Raw genomic sequence first — 15,117 nt, 5'->3', positions numbered from 1 at the left:
CACCTAACCCTAACCCTAACCCTAACCCTAACCCTTACCCGAAGCCTTACCCTCACCCGTCCCCTAATCCTAACCCGTACGCTAACACTAACCCGTACCCTAACACGTACGCTCACCCTAAACCGTTGTCGTCCCCTAACCTGTACCCTAAACTGTCCCCATCACCTAACCCTAACCCTAACCCTAACCCTAACCCTTACCCGAAGCCTTACCCTCACCCGTCCCCTAATCCTAACCCGTACGCTAACACTAACCCGTACCCTAACACGTACGCTCACCCTAAACTGTTCTCGTACCCTAACCTGTACCCTAAACCGTCCCCGTCCCCTAATCCTAACCCTAACCCTAACCCTAAACCTAACCCTTACCCGAAGCCTTACCCTCACCCGTCCCCTAATCCTAACACGTACGCTAACACTAACCCGTACCCTAACACGTACGCTCACCCTAAACCGTTGTCGTACCCTAACCTGTACCCTAAACCGTCCCAATCCCCTAACCCTAACCCTAACCCTAACCCTAACCCTAACACTTACGCGAAGCCTTATCCTCACCTGTCCCCTAATCCTAACCCGTACGCCAAAACTAACCGGTACCCTAACACGTAAGCTCACCCTAAACCGTTGTCGTACCCTAACCTGTACCCTAAACCGTCCCCGTCCTCTAACCCTAACCCTAACCCTAACCCTAACACTTTCCCGAAGCCATACCCTCACCCGTCCCCTAATCCTAACAAATACACTAACACTAACCCGTACCCTAACACGTACGCTCACCCTAAACCGTTGTCGTACCATAACTTGTACCCTAAACCGTCCCCGTCCCCTAACCCTAACCCTAGCCCTAACCCTAACCCTAACCCTTACCCGAAGCCTTACCCTCACCCGTCCCCTAATCCTAACCCGTACGCTAACACTAACCCGTACCCTAACACGTAAGCTCACCCTAAACCGTTGTCGTACCCTAACCTGTACCCTAAACCGTCCCCGTCCCCTAACCCTAACCCTAACCCTAACCCTAACCTTAACCCTTACCCAAAGCTTACCCTCACCCGTCCCCTAATCCTGACCCATACGCTAACACTAACCCGTACCCTAACATGTACGCTCACCCTAAACCGTTGTCGTACCCTAACCTGTACCCTAAACCATCCCCGTCCCCGTCCCCGTCCCCGTCCCCTAACCCTAACCCTAACCCTAACCCTAACCCTTACCCGAAGCCTTACCCTCACCCGTCCCCTAATCCTAACCCGTACGCTAACACTAACCCGTACCCTAACACGTACGCTCACCCTAAACCGTTGTCGTACCCTAAGCTGTACCCTAAACCGTCCCCATCCCCTAACCCTAACCCTAACCCTAACCCTAACCCTTACCCGAAGCCTTACCCTCACCCGTCCCCTAATCCTAACCCGTACGCTAACACTAACCCGTACCCTAACACGTACGCTCACCCTAAACCGTTGTCGTAACCTAACCTGTACCCTAAACCGTCCCCGTCCCCGTCCCCTAACCCTAACCCTAACCCTAACACTAACCCTTACCCGAAGCCTTACCCTCACCCGTCCCCTAATCCTAACCCGTACGCTAACATTAACCCGTACCCTAACACGTACGCTCACCCTAAACCGTTGTCGTACCCTAACCTGTACCCTAAACCGTCCCCGTCCCCTAACCCTAACCCTAACCCTAACCCTAACCCTAACCCTTACCCGAAGCCTTACCCTCACCCGTCCCCTAATCCTAACCCGTACGCTAACACTAACCCATACCCTAACACGTAAGCTCACCCTAAACCGTTGTCGTACCATAACCTGTACCCTAAACCGTCCCCGTCCCCTAACCCTAACCCTAACCCTAACCCTAACCTTAACCCTTACCCAAAGCCTTACCCTCACCCGTCCCCTAATCCTGACCCATACGCTAACACTAAACCGTACCCTAACACGTACGCTCAACCTAAACCGTTGTCGTACCCTAACCTGTACCCTAAACCATCCCCGTCCCCGTCCCCGTCCCCTAACCCTAACCCTAACCCTAACCCTAACCCTAACCCTTACCCGAAGCCTTACCCTCACCCGTCCCCTAATCCTAACCCGTACGCTAACACTAACCCGTACCCTAACACGTACACTCACCCGAAACCGTTGACGTACCCTAACCTGTACCCTAAACCGTCCCCGTCCCCTAACCCTAACCCTAACCCTAACCCGAAGCCTAACCCTTACCCGAAGCCTTACCCTCACCCGTCCCCTAATCCTAACCCGTACGCTAACACTAACCCGTACCCTAACACGTACGCTCACCCTAAACCGTTGTCGAACCCTAACCTGTACCCTAAACCGTCCCCGTCCCCTAACCCTAAACCTAACCCTAACCCTAACCCTTACCCGAAGCCTTACCCTCACCCGTCCCCTAATCCTAACTCGTACGCTAACACTAACCCGTTCCCTAACACGTACGCTCACCCTAAACCGTTGTCGTACCCTAACCTGTACCCTAAACCGTCCCCGTCCCCGTCCCCTAACCCTAACCCTAACCCTAACCCTAATCCTTACCCGAAGCCTTACCCTCACCCGTCCCCTAATCCTAACCCGTACGCCAACACTAACCCGTACCCTAACACGTACGCTCACCCTAAACCATTGTCGTACCCTAACCTGTACCCTAAACCGTCCCCATTCCCGTCCCCTAACCCTAACCCTAACCCTAACACTTACCCAAAGCCTTACCCTCACCCGTCCCCTAATCCTAACCCGTACGCTAACACTAACCCGTACCCTAACACGTACGCTCATCCTAAACCGTTGTCGTACCCTAACCTGTACCCTAAACCGTCCCCGTCCCCTAACCCTAACCCTAACCCTAACCCTAACCCTTACCCGAAGCCTTACCCTCACCCGTCCCCTAATCCTAACCCGTACGCTAACACTAACCCGTACCCTAACACGTACGCTCACCCTAAACCGTTGTCGTACCCTAAACCGTCCCCGTCCCCGTCCCCTAACCCTAACCCTAACCCTAACCCTAACCCTAACCCGAAGCCTTACCCTCACCCGTCCCCTAATCCTAACCCGTACGCTAACACTAATCCGTACCCTAACACGTACGCTCACCCTAAACCGTTGTCATACCCTAACCTGTACCCTAAACCGTCCCCGTCACCTAACCCTAACCCTAACCCTAACCCTAACCCTTACCCGAAGCCTTACCCTCACCCGTCCCCTAATCCTAACCCGTACGCTAACACTAACCCGTACCCTAACACGTACGCTCACCCTAAACCGTTGTCGTCCCCTAACCTGTACCCTAAACTGTCCCCATCCCCTAACCCTAACCCTAACCCTAACCCTAACCCTTACCCGAAGCCTTACCCTCACCCGTCCCCTAATCCTAACCCGTACGCTAACACTAACCCGTACCCTAACACGTACGCTCACCCTAAACCGTTGTCGTACCCTAACCTGTACCCTAAACCGTCCCCGTCCCCTAATCCTAACCCTAACCATAACCCTAACCCTAACCCTTACCCGAAGCCTTACCCTCACCCGTCCCCTAATCCTAACAAGTACACTAACACTAACCCGTACCCTAACACGTACGCTCACCCTAAACCGTTGTCGTACCCTAACCTGTACCCTAAACCGTCCCCATCCCCTAAGCTTTACCCTTACCCTAACCCTAACCTTAACCCTTACCCGAAGTCTTACCCTCACCCGTCCCCTAATCCTAACCCGTACGCCAAAACTAACCCGTACCCTAACACGTAAGCTCACCCTAAACCGTTGTCGTACCCTAACCTGTACCCTAAACCGTCCCCGTCCCCTAACCCTAACCCTAAACCTAACCCTAACCCTTTCCCGAAGCCATACCCTGACCCGTCACCTAATCCTAACCCGTACGCTAACACTAATACCTACCCTAACACGTACGCTCATCCTAAACTGTTGTCGTACCCTAACCTGTACCCTAAACCGTCCCCGTCCCCTTCCCCGTCCCCGTCCCCTAACCCTAACCCTAAAACTTACCCGAAGCCTTAACCTCACTCGTCCCCTAATCCTAAACCGTACGCTAACACTAACACGTACCCTAACACGTACGCTCACCCTAAACCGTTGTCGTACCCTAAACTGTACCCAAAACCATCCCTGTCCCCGTCCCCTAACCCTAACCCTAACCCTAAACCTAACCCTTACCCGAAGCCTTACCCTCACCCGTCCCCTAATCCTAACACGTACGCTAACACTAACCCGTACCCTAACACGTACGCTCACCCTAAACCGTTGTCGTACCCTAACCTGTACCCTAAACCGTCCCAATCCCCTAACCCTAACCCTAACCCTAACCCTAACCCTAACACTTACGCGAAGCCTTATCCTCACCTGTCCCCTAATCCTAACCCGTACGCCAAAACTAACCGTTACCCTAACACGTAAGCTCACCCTAAACCGTTGTCGTACCCTAACCTGTACCCTAAACCGTCCCCGTCCTCTAACCCTAACCCTAACCCTAACCCTAACACTTTCCCGAAGCCATACCCTCACCCGTCCCCTAATCCTAACCCGTACGCTAACACTAACTCGTACCATAACACGTACGGTCACCCTAAACTGTTGTCGTACCCTAACCTGTACCCTAAACCGTCCCCGTCCCCGTCCCCGTCCCCTAACCCTAAGCCTAACCCTAACACTTACCCGAAGCTTTAACCTCACCCGTCCCCTAATCCTAACAAGTACACTAACACTAACCCGTACCCTAACACGTACGCTCACCCTAAACCGTTGTCGTACCATAACTTGTACCCTAAACCGTCCCCGTCCCCTAACCCTAACCCTAGCCCTAACCCTAACCCTAACCCTTACCCGAAGCCTTACACTCACCCGTCCCCTAATCCTAACCCGTACGCTAACACTAACCCGTACCCTAACACGTAAGCTCACCCTAAACCGTTGTCGTACCCTAACCTGTACCCTAAACCGTCCCCGTCCCCTAACCCTAACCCTAACCCTAACCCTAACCTTAACCCTTACCCAAAGCTTACCCTCACCCGTCCCCTAATCCTGACCCATACGCTAACACTAACCCGTACCCTAACATGTACGCTCACCCTAAAACGTTGTCGTACCCTAACCTGTACCCTAAACCATCCCCGTCCCCGTCCCCGTCCCCGTCCCCTAACCCTAACCCTAACCCTTACCCGAAGCCTTACCCTCACCCGTCCCCTAATCCTAACCCGTACGCTAACACTAACCCGTACCCTAACACGTACGCTCACCCTAAACCGTTGTCGTACCCTAAGCTGTACACTAAACCGTCCCCATCCCCTAACCCTAACCCTAACCCTAACCCTAACCCTTACCCGAAGCCTTACCCTCACCCGTCCCCTAATCCTAACCCGTACGCTAACACTAACACGTACCCTAACACGTACGCTCACCCTAAACCGTTGTCGTAACCTAACCTGTACCCTAAACCGTCCCCGTCCCCGTCCCCTAACCCTAACCCTAACCCTAACACTAACCCTTACCCGAAGCCTTACCCTCACCCGTCCCCTAATCCTAACCCGTACGCTAACACTAACCCGTACCCTAACATGTACGCTCACCCGAAACCGTTGTCGTACCCTAACCTGTACCCTAAACCGTCCCCGTCCCCTAACCCTAACCCTAACCCTAACCCTAACACTAACCCTTACCCGAAGCCTTACCCTCCCCCGTCCCCTAATCCTAACCCCTACGCTAACACTAACCCGTACCCTAACACGTACGCTCACCCTAAACCGTTGTCGTACCCTAAGCTGTACCCTAAATCGTCCCCGTCCCCTAACCCTAACCCTAACCCTAACCCTTACCCGAAGCCTTACCCTCACCCGTTCCCTAATCCTAACCCGTACGCTAACACTAACCCATACCCTAACACGTACGCTCACCCTAATCCATTGTCGAAACCTAACCTGTACCCTAAACCGTTCCCGTCCCCTAACCCTAACCCTAACCCTAACCCTAACCCTAACCCTTACCCGAAGCCTTATCCTCACCCGTCCCCTAATCCTAACCCGTACGCTAACACTAACCCGTACCCTAACACGTACGCTCACCCTAAACCGTTGTCGTACCCTAACCTGTACCCTAAACCGTCCCCGTCCCCGTCCCCTAACCCTAAACCTAACCCTAACCCTTACCCGAAGCCTTACCCTCACCCGTCCCCTAATACTAACCCGTACGCTAACACTAACCCGTACCCTAACACCTATGCTCACCCTAAACAGTTGTCGTACCCTAACCTGTACCCTAAACCGTGCCCGTCCCCGAAACCTAACCCTAACCCTAACCCTAACCCTTACCCGAAGCCTTACCCTCACACGTCCCCTAATCCTAACCCGTACGCTAACACTAACCCGTACCCTAACACGTACACTCACCCTAAACCGTTGTCGTACCCTAACCTGTACCCTAAACCGTCCCCGTCCCCGTCCCCTAACCCTAACCCTAACCCTAACCCTAACCCTAACCCGAAGCCTTACCCTCACCCGTCCCCTAATCCTAACCCGTACGCTAACACTAACCCTTACCCTAACACGTACGCTCACCCTAAACCGTTGTCGTAACCTAACCTGTACCCTAAACCGTCCCCGTCCCCGTCCCCTAACCCTAACCCAAACCCTAACACTAACCCTTACCCGAAGCCTTACCCTCACCCGTCCCCTATTCCTAAACCGTACGCTAACACTAACCCGAACCCTAACACGTACGCTCACCCTAAACCGTTGTCGTACACTAACCTGTACCCTAAACCGTCCCCGTCGCCTAACCCTAACCCTAACCCTAACCCTAACCCTAACCCTTACCCGAAGCCTTACCCTCACCCGTCCCCTAATCCTAACCCGTACGCTAACACTAACCCGTACCCTAACACGTATGCTCACCCTAAACCGTTGTCGTACCCTAACCTGTACCCTAAACCGTCCCCGTCCCCTAACCCTAACCCTAACCCTAACCCTAACCCTAACCCTTACCCGAAGCCTTACCCTCACCCGTCCCCTAATCCTAACCCGTACGCTAACACTAACACGTACCCTAACACGTACGCTCACCCTAAACCGTTGTCGTACCCTAACCTGTACCCTAAACCGTCCCCGTCCCCTAACCATAACCCTAACCCTAACCCTAACCCTAACCCTTACCCGAAGCCTTACACTCACCCGTCCCCTAATCCTAACCCGTACGCTAACACTAACCCATACCCTAACACGTACGCTCACCCTAAACCGTTGTCGTACCCTAACCTGTACCCTAAACCGTCCCCGTCCCCTAAGCCTAACCCTAACCCTAACCCTAACCCTAACCCTTACCCGAGGCCTTACCCTCACCCGTCCCCTAATCCTAACCCGTACGCTACCACTAACCCGTACCCTAACACGTACGCTCATTCTAAACCGTTGTCGTACACTAACCTGTACCCTAAACCGTCCCCGTCCCCTAACCCTAACCCTAACCCTAACCCTAACCCTAACCCTTACCCGAGGCCTTACCCTCACCCGTCCCCTAATCCTAACCCGTACGCTAACACTAACCCGTACCCTAACACGTACGCTCACCCTAAACCATTGTCGTACCCTAACCTGTACCCTAAACCGTCCCCGTCCCCTAACCCTAACCCTAACCCTAACCCTAACCCTAACCCTTACCCGAAGCCTTACCCTCACCCGTCCCCTAATCCTAACCCGTACGCTAACACTAACCCGTACCCTAACACGTACACTCACCCGAAACCGTTGACGTACCCTAACCTGTACTCTAAACCGTCCCCGTCCCCTAACCCTAACCCTAACCCTAACCCGAAGCCTAACCCTTACCCGAAGCCTTACACTCACCCGTCCCCTAATCCTAACCCGTACGCTAACACTAACCCGTACCCTAACACGTACGCTCACCCTAAACCGTTGTCGAACCCTAACCTGTACCATAAACCGTCCCCGTCCCCTAACCCTAACCCTAAACCTAACCCTAACCCTAACCCTTACCCGAAGCCTTAACCTCACCCGTCCCCTAATCCTAACTCGTACGCTAACACTAACCCGTTCCCTAACACGTACGCTCACCCTAAACCGTTGTCGTACCCTAACCTGTACCCTAAACCGTCCCCGTCCCCGTCCCCTAACCCTAACCCTAACCCTAACCCTAATCCTTACCCGAAGCCTTACCCTCACCCGTCCCCTAATCCTAACCCGTACGCCAACACTAACCCGTACCCTAACACGTACGCTCACCCTAAACCGTTGTCGTACCCTAACCTGTACCCTAAACCGTCCCCATCCCCGTCCCCTAACCCTAACCCTAACCCTAACCCTAACACTTACCCAAAGCCTTACCCTCACCCGTCCCCTAATCCTAACCCGTACGCTAACACTAACCCGTACCCTAACACGTACGCTCATCCTAAACCGTTGTCGTACCATAACCTGTACCCTAAACCGTCCCCGTCCCCTAACCCTAACCCTAACCCTAACCCTAACCCTTACCCGAAGCCTTACCCTCACCCGTCCCCTAATCCTAACCCGTACGCTAACACTAACCCGTGCCCTAACACGTACGTTCACCCTAAACCCTTTTCGTACCCTAACCTGTACCCTAAACCGTCCCCGTCCCCTAACCCTAACCCTAACACTTACCCGAAGCCTTACCCTCACCCGTCCCCTAATCCTAACACGTACGCTAACACTAACCCGTACCCTAACACGTACGCTCACCCTAAACCGTTGTCGTACCCTAACCTGTACCCTAAACCGTCCCAATCCCCTAACCCTAACCCTAACCCTAACCCTAACCCTAACACTTACGCGAAGCCTTATCCTCACCTGTCCCCTAATCCTAACCCGTACGCCAAAACTAACCGGTACCCTAACACGTAAGCTCACCCTAAACCGTTGTCGTACCCTAACCTGTACCCTAAACCGTCCCCGTCCTCTAACCCTAACCCTAACCCTAACCCTAACACTTTCCCGAAGCCATACCCTCACCCGTCCCCTAATCCTAACAAATACACTAACACTAACCCGTACCCTAACACGTACGCTCACCCTAAACCGTTGTCGTACCATAACTTGTACCCTAAACCGTCCCCGTCCCCTAACCCTAACCCTAGCCCTAACCCTAACCCTAACCCTTACCCGAAGCCTTACCCTCACCCGTCCCCTAATCCTAACCCGTACGCTAACACTAACCCGTACCCTAACACGTAAGCTCACCCTAAACCGTTGTCGTACCCTAACCTGTACCCTAAACCGTCCCCGTCCCCTAACCCTAACCCTAACCCTAACCCTAACCTTAACCCTTACCCAAAGCTTACCCTCACCCGTCCCCTAATCCTGACCCATACGCTAACACTAACCCGTACCCTAACATGTACGCTCACCCTAAACCGTTGTCGTACCCTAACCTGTACCCTAAACCATCCCCGTCCCCGTCCCCGTCCCCGTCCCCTAACCCTAACCCTAACCCTAACCCTAACCCTTACCCGAAGCCTTACCCTCACCCGTCCCCTAATCCTAACCCGTACGCTAACACTAACCCGTACCCTAACACGTACGCTCACCCTAAACCGTTGTCGTACCCTAAGCTGTACCCTAAACCGTCCCCATCCCCTAACCCTAACCCTAACCCTAACCCTAACCCTTACCCGAAGCCTTACCCTCACCCGTCCCCTAATCCTAACCCGTACGCTAACACTAACCCGTACCCTAACACGTACGCTCACCCTAAACCGTTGTCGTAACCTAACCTGTACCCTAAACCGTCCCCGTCCCCGTCCCCTAACCCTAACCCTAACCCTAACACTAACCCTTACCCGAAGCCTTACCCTCACCCGTCCCCTAATCCTAACCCGTACGCTAACACTAACCCGTACCCTAACACGTACGCTCACCCTAAACCGTTGTCGTACCCTAACCTGTACCCTAAACCGTCCCCGTCCCCTAACCCTAACCCTAACCCTAACCCTAACCCTAACCCTTACCCGAAGCCTTACCCTCACCCGTCCCCTAATCCTAACCCGTACGCTAACACTAACCCATACCCTAACACGTAAGCTCACCCTAAACCGTTGTCGTACCATAACCTGTACCCTAAACCGTCCCCGTCCCCTAACCCTAACCCTAACCCTAACCCTAACCTTAACCCTTACCCAAAGCCTTACCCTCACCCGTCCCCTAATCCTGACCCATACGCTAACACTAAACCGTACCCTAACACGTACGCTCAACCTAAACCGTTGTCGTACCCTAACCTGTACCCTAAACCATCCCCGTCCCCGTCCCCGTCCCCTAACCCTAACCCTAACCCTAACCCTAACCCTAACCCTTACCCGAAGCCTTACCCTCACCCGTCCCCTAATCCTAACCCGTACGCTAACACTAACCCGTACCCTAACACGTACACTCACCCGAAACCGTTGACGTACCCTAACCTGTACCCTAAACCGTCCCCGTCCCCTAACCCTAACCCTAACCCTAACCCGAAGCCTAACCCTTACCCGAAGCCTTACCCTCACCCGTCCCCTAATCCTAACCCGTACGCTAACACTAACCCGTACCCTAACACGTACGCTCACCCTAAACCGTTGTCGAACCCTAACCTGTACCCTAAACCGTCCCCGTCCCCTAACCCTAAACCTAACCCTAACCCTAACCCTTACCCGAAGCCTTACCCTCACCCGTCCCCTAATCCTAACTCGTACGCTAACACTAACCCGTTCCCTAACACGTACGCTCACCCTAAACCGTTGTCGTACCCTAACCTGTACCCTAAACCGTCCCCGTCCCCGTCCCCTAACCCTAACCCTAACCCTAACCCTAATCCTTACCCGAAGCCTAACCCTCACCCGTCCCCTAATCCTAACCCGTACGCCAACACTAACCCGTACCCTAACACGTACGCTCACCCTAAACCATTGTCGTACCCTAACCTGTACCCTAAACCGTCCCCATTCCCGTCCCCTAACCCTAACCCTAACCCTAACACTTACCCAAAGCCTTACCCTCACCCGTCCCCTAATCCTAACCCGTACGCTAACACTAACCCGTACCCTAACACGTACGCTCATCCTAAACCGTTGTCGTACCCTAACCTGTACCCTAAACCGTCCCCGTCCCCTAACCCTAACCCTAACCCTAACCCTAACCCTTACCCGAAGCCTTACCCTCACCCGTCCCCTAATCCTAACCCGTACGCTAACACTAACCCGTACCCTAACACGTACGCTCACCCTAAACCGTTGTCGTACCCTAAACCGTCCCCGTCCCCGTCCCCTAACCCTAACCCTAACCCTAACCCTAACCCTAACCCGAAGCCTTACCCTCACCCGTCCCCTAATCCTAACCCGTACGCTAACACTAATCCGTACCCTAACACGTACGCTCACCCTAAACCGTTGTCATACCCTAACCTGTACCCTAAACCGTCCCCGTCACCTAACCCTAACCCTAACCCTAACCCTAACCCTTACCCGAAGCCTTACCCTCACCCGTCCCCTAATCCTAACCCGTACGCTAACACTAACCCGTACCCTAACACGTACGCTCACCCTAAACCGTTGTCGTCCCCTAACCTGTACCCTAAACTGTCCCCATCCCCTAACCCTAACCCTAACCCTAACCCTAACCCTTACCCGAAGCCTTACCCTCACCCGTCCCCTAATCCTAACCCGTACGCTAACACTAACCCGTACCCTAACACGTACGCTCACCCTAAACCGTTGTCGTACCCTAACCTGTACCCTAAACCGTCCCCGTCCCCTAATCCTAACCCTAACCATAACCCTAACCCTAACCCTTACCCGAAGCCTTACCCTCACCCGTCCCCTAATCCTAACAAGTACACTAACACTAACCCGTACCCTAACACGTACGCTCACCCTAAACCGTTGTCGTACCCTAACCTGTACCCTAAACCGTCCCCATCCCCTAAGCTTTACCCTTACCCTAACCCTAACCTTAACCCTTACCCGAAGTCTTACCCTCACCCGTCCCCTAATCCTAACCCGTACGCCAAAACTAACCCGTACCCTAACACGTAAGCTCACCCTAAACCGTTGTCGTACCCTAACCTGTACCCTAAACCGTCCCCGTCCCCTAACCCTAACCCTAAACCTAACCCTAACCCTTTCCCGAAGCCATACCCTGACCCGTCACCTAATCCTAACCCGTACGCTAACACTAATACCTACCCTAACACGTACGCTCATCCTAAACTGTTGTCGTACCCTAACCTGTACCCTAAACCGTCCCCGTCCCCTTCCCCGTCCCCGTCCCCTAACCCTAACCCTAAAACTTACCCGAAGCCTTAACCTCACTCGTCCCCTAATCCTAAACCGTACGCTAACACTAACACGTACCCTAACACGTACGCTCACCCTAAACCGTTGTCGTACCCTAAACTGTACCCAAAACCATCCCTGTCCCCGTCCCCTAACCCTAACCCTAACCCTAAACCTAACCCTTACCCGAAGCCTTACCCTCACCCGTCCCCTAATCCTAACACGTACGCTAACACTAACCCGTACCCTAACACGTACGCTCACCCTAAACCGTTGTCGTACCCTAACCTGTACCCTAAACCGTCCCAATCCCCTAACCCTAACCCTAACCCTAACCCTAACCCTAACACTTACGCGAAGCCTTATCCTCACCTGTCCCCTAATCCTAACCCGTACGCCAAAACTAACCGTTACCCTAACACGTAAGCTCACCCTAAACCGTTGTCGTACCCTAACCTGTACCCTAAACCGTCCCCGTCCTCTAACCCTAACCCTAACCCTAACCCTAACACTTTCCCGAAGCCATACCCTCACCCGTCCCCTAATCCTAACCCGTACGCTAACACTAACTCGTACCATAACACGTACGGTCACCCTAAACTGTTGTCGTACCCTAACCTGTACCCTAAACCGTCCCCGTCCCCGTCCCCGTCCCCTAACCCTAAGCCTAACCCTAACACTTACCCGAAGCTTTAACCTCACCCGTCCCCTAATCCTAACAAGTACACTAACACTAACCCGTACCCTAACACGTACGCTCACCCTAAACCGTTGTCGTACCATAACTTGTACCCTAAACCGTCCCCGTCCCCTAACCCTAACCCTAGCCCTAACCCTAACCCTAACCCTTACCCGAAGCCTTACCCTCACCCGTCCCCTAATCCTAACCCGTACGCTAACACTAACCCGTACCCTAACACGTAAGCTCACCCTAAACCGTTGTCGTACCCTAACCTGTACCCTAAACCGTCCCCGTCCCCTAACCCTAACCCTAACCCTAACCCTAACCTTAACCCTTACCCAAAGCTTACCCTCACCCGTCCCCTAATCCTGACCCATACGCTAACACTAACCCGTACCCTAACATGTACGCTCACCCTAAACCGTTGTCGTACCCTAACCTGTACCCTAAACCATCCCCGTCCCCGTCCCCGTCCCCGTCCCCTAACCCTAACCCTAACCCTTACCCGAAGCCTTACCCTCACCCGTCCCCTAATCCTAACCCGTACGCTAACACTAACCCGTACCCTAACACGTACGCTCACCCTAAACCGTTGTCGTACCCTAAGCTGTACACTAAACCGTCCCCATCCCCTAACCCTAACCCTAACCCTAACCCTAACCCTTACCCGAAGCCTTACCCTCACCCGTCCCCTAATCCTAACCCGTACGCTAACACTAACACGTACCCTAACACGTACGCTCACCCTAAACCGTTGTCGTAACCTAACCTGTACCCTAAACCGTCCCCGTCCCCGTCCCCTAACCCTAACCCTAACCCTAACACTAACCCTTACCCGAAGCCTTACCCTCACCCGTCCCCTAATCCTAACCCGTACGCTAACACTAACCCGTACCCTAACATGTACGCTCACCCGAAACCGTTGTCGTACCCTAACCTGTACCCTAAACCGTCCCCGTCCCCTAACCCTAACCCTAACCCTAACCCTAACACTAACCCTTACCCGAAGCCTTACCCTCCCCCGTCCCCTAATCCTAACCCCTACGCTAACACTAACCCGTACCCTAACACGTACGCTCACCCTAAACCGTTGTCGTACCCTAAGCTGTACCCTAAATCGTCCCCGTCCCCTAACCCTAACCCTAACCCTAACCCTTACCCGAAGCCTTACCCTCACCCGTTCCCTAATCCTAACCCGTACGCTAACACTAACCCATACCCTAACACGTACGCTCACCCTAATCCATTGTCGAAACCTAACCTGTACCCTAAACCGTTCCCGTCCCCTAACCCTAACCCTAACCCTAACCCTAACCCTAACCCTTACCCGAAGCCTTATCCTCACCCGTCCCCTAATCCTAACCCGTACGCTAACACTAACCCGTACCCTAACACGTACGCTCACCCTAAACCGTTGTCGTACCCTAACCTGTACCCTAAACCGTCCCCGTCCCCGTCCCCTAACCCTAAACCTAACCGTAACCCTTACCCGAAGCCTTACCCTCACCCGTCCCCTAATACTAACCCGTACGCTAACACTAACCCGTACCCTAACACCTATGCTCACCCTAAACAGTTGTCGTACCCTAACCTGTACCCTAAACCGTGCCCGTCCCCGAAACCTAACCCTAACCCTAACCCTAACCCTTACCCGAAGCCTTACCCTCACACGTCCCCTAATCCTAACCCGTACGCTAACACTAACCCGTACCCTAACACGTACACTCACCCTAAACCGTTGTCGTACCCTAACCTGTACCCTAAACCGTCCCCGTCCCCGTCCCCTAACCCTAACCCTAACCCTAACCCTAACCCTAACCCGAAGCCTTACCCTCACCCGTCCCCTAATCCTAACCCGTACGCTAACACTAACCCTTACCCTAACACGTACGCTCACCCTAAACCGTTGTCGTAACCTAACCTGTACCCTAAACCGTCCCCGTCCCCGTCCCCTAACCCTAACCCAAACCCTAACACTAACCCTTACCCGAAGCCTTACCCTCACCCGTCCCCTATTCCTAAACCGTACGCTAACACTAACCCGAACCCTAACACGTACGCTCACCCTAAACCGTTGTCGTACACTAACCTGTACCCTAAACCGTCCCCGTCGCCTAACCCTAA

This window comes from Delphinapterus leucas, chromosome 14 (genome assembly GCF_059928025.1).
Source record: "Delphinapterus leucas isolate spDelLeu-1000000601 "Yukka" chromosome 14, BTC_Dleu_Yukka2, whole genome shotgun sequence".
NCBI lineage: Eukaryota > Metazoa > Chordata > Mammalia > Artiodactyla > Monodontidae > Delphinapterus > Delphinapterus leucas.
This window is presented reverse-complemented; position numbering follows the sequence as displayed.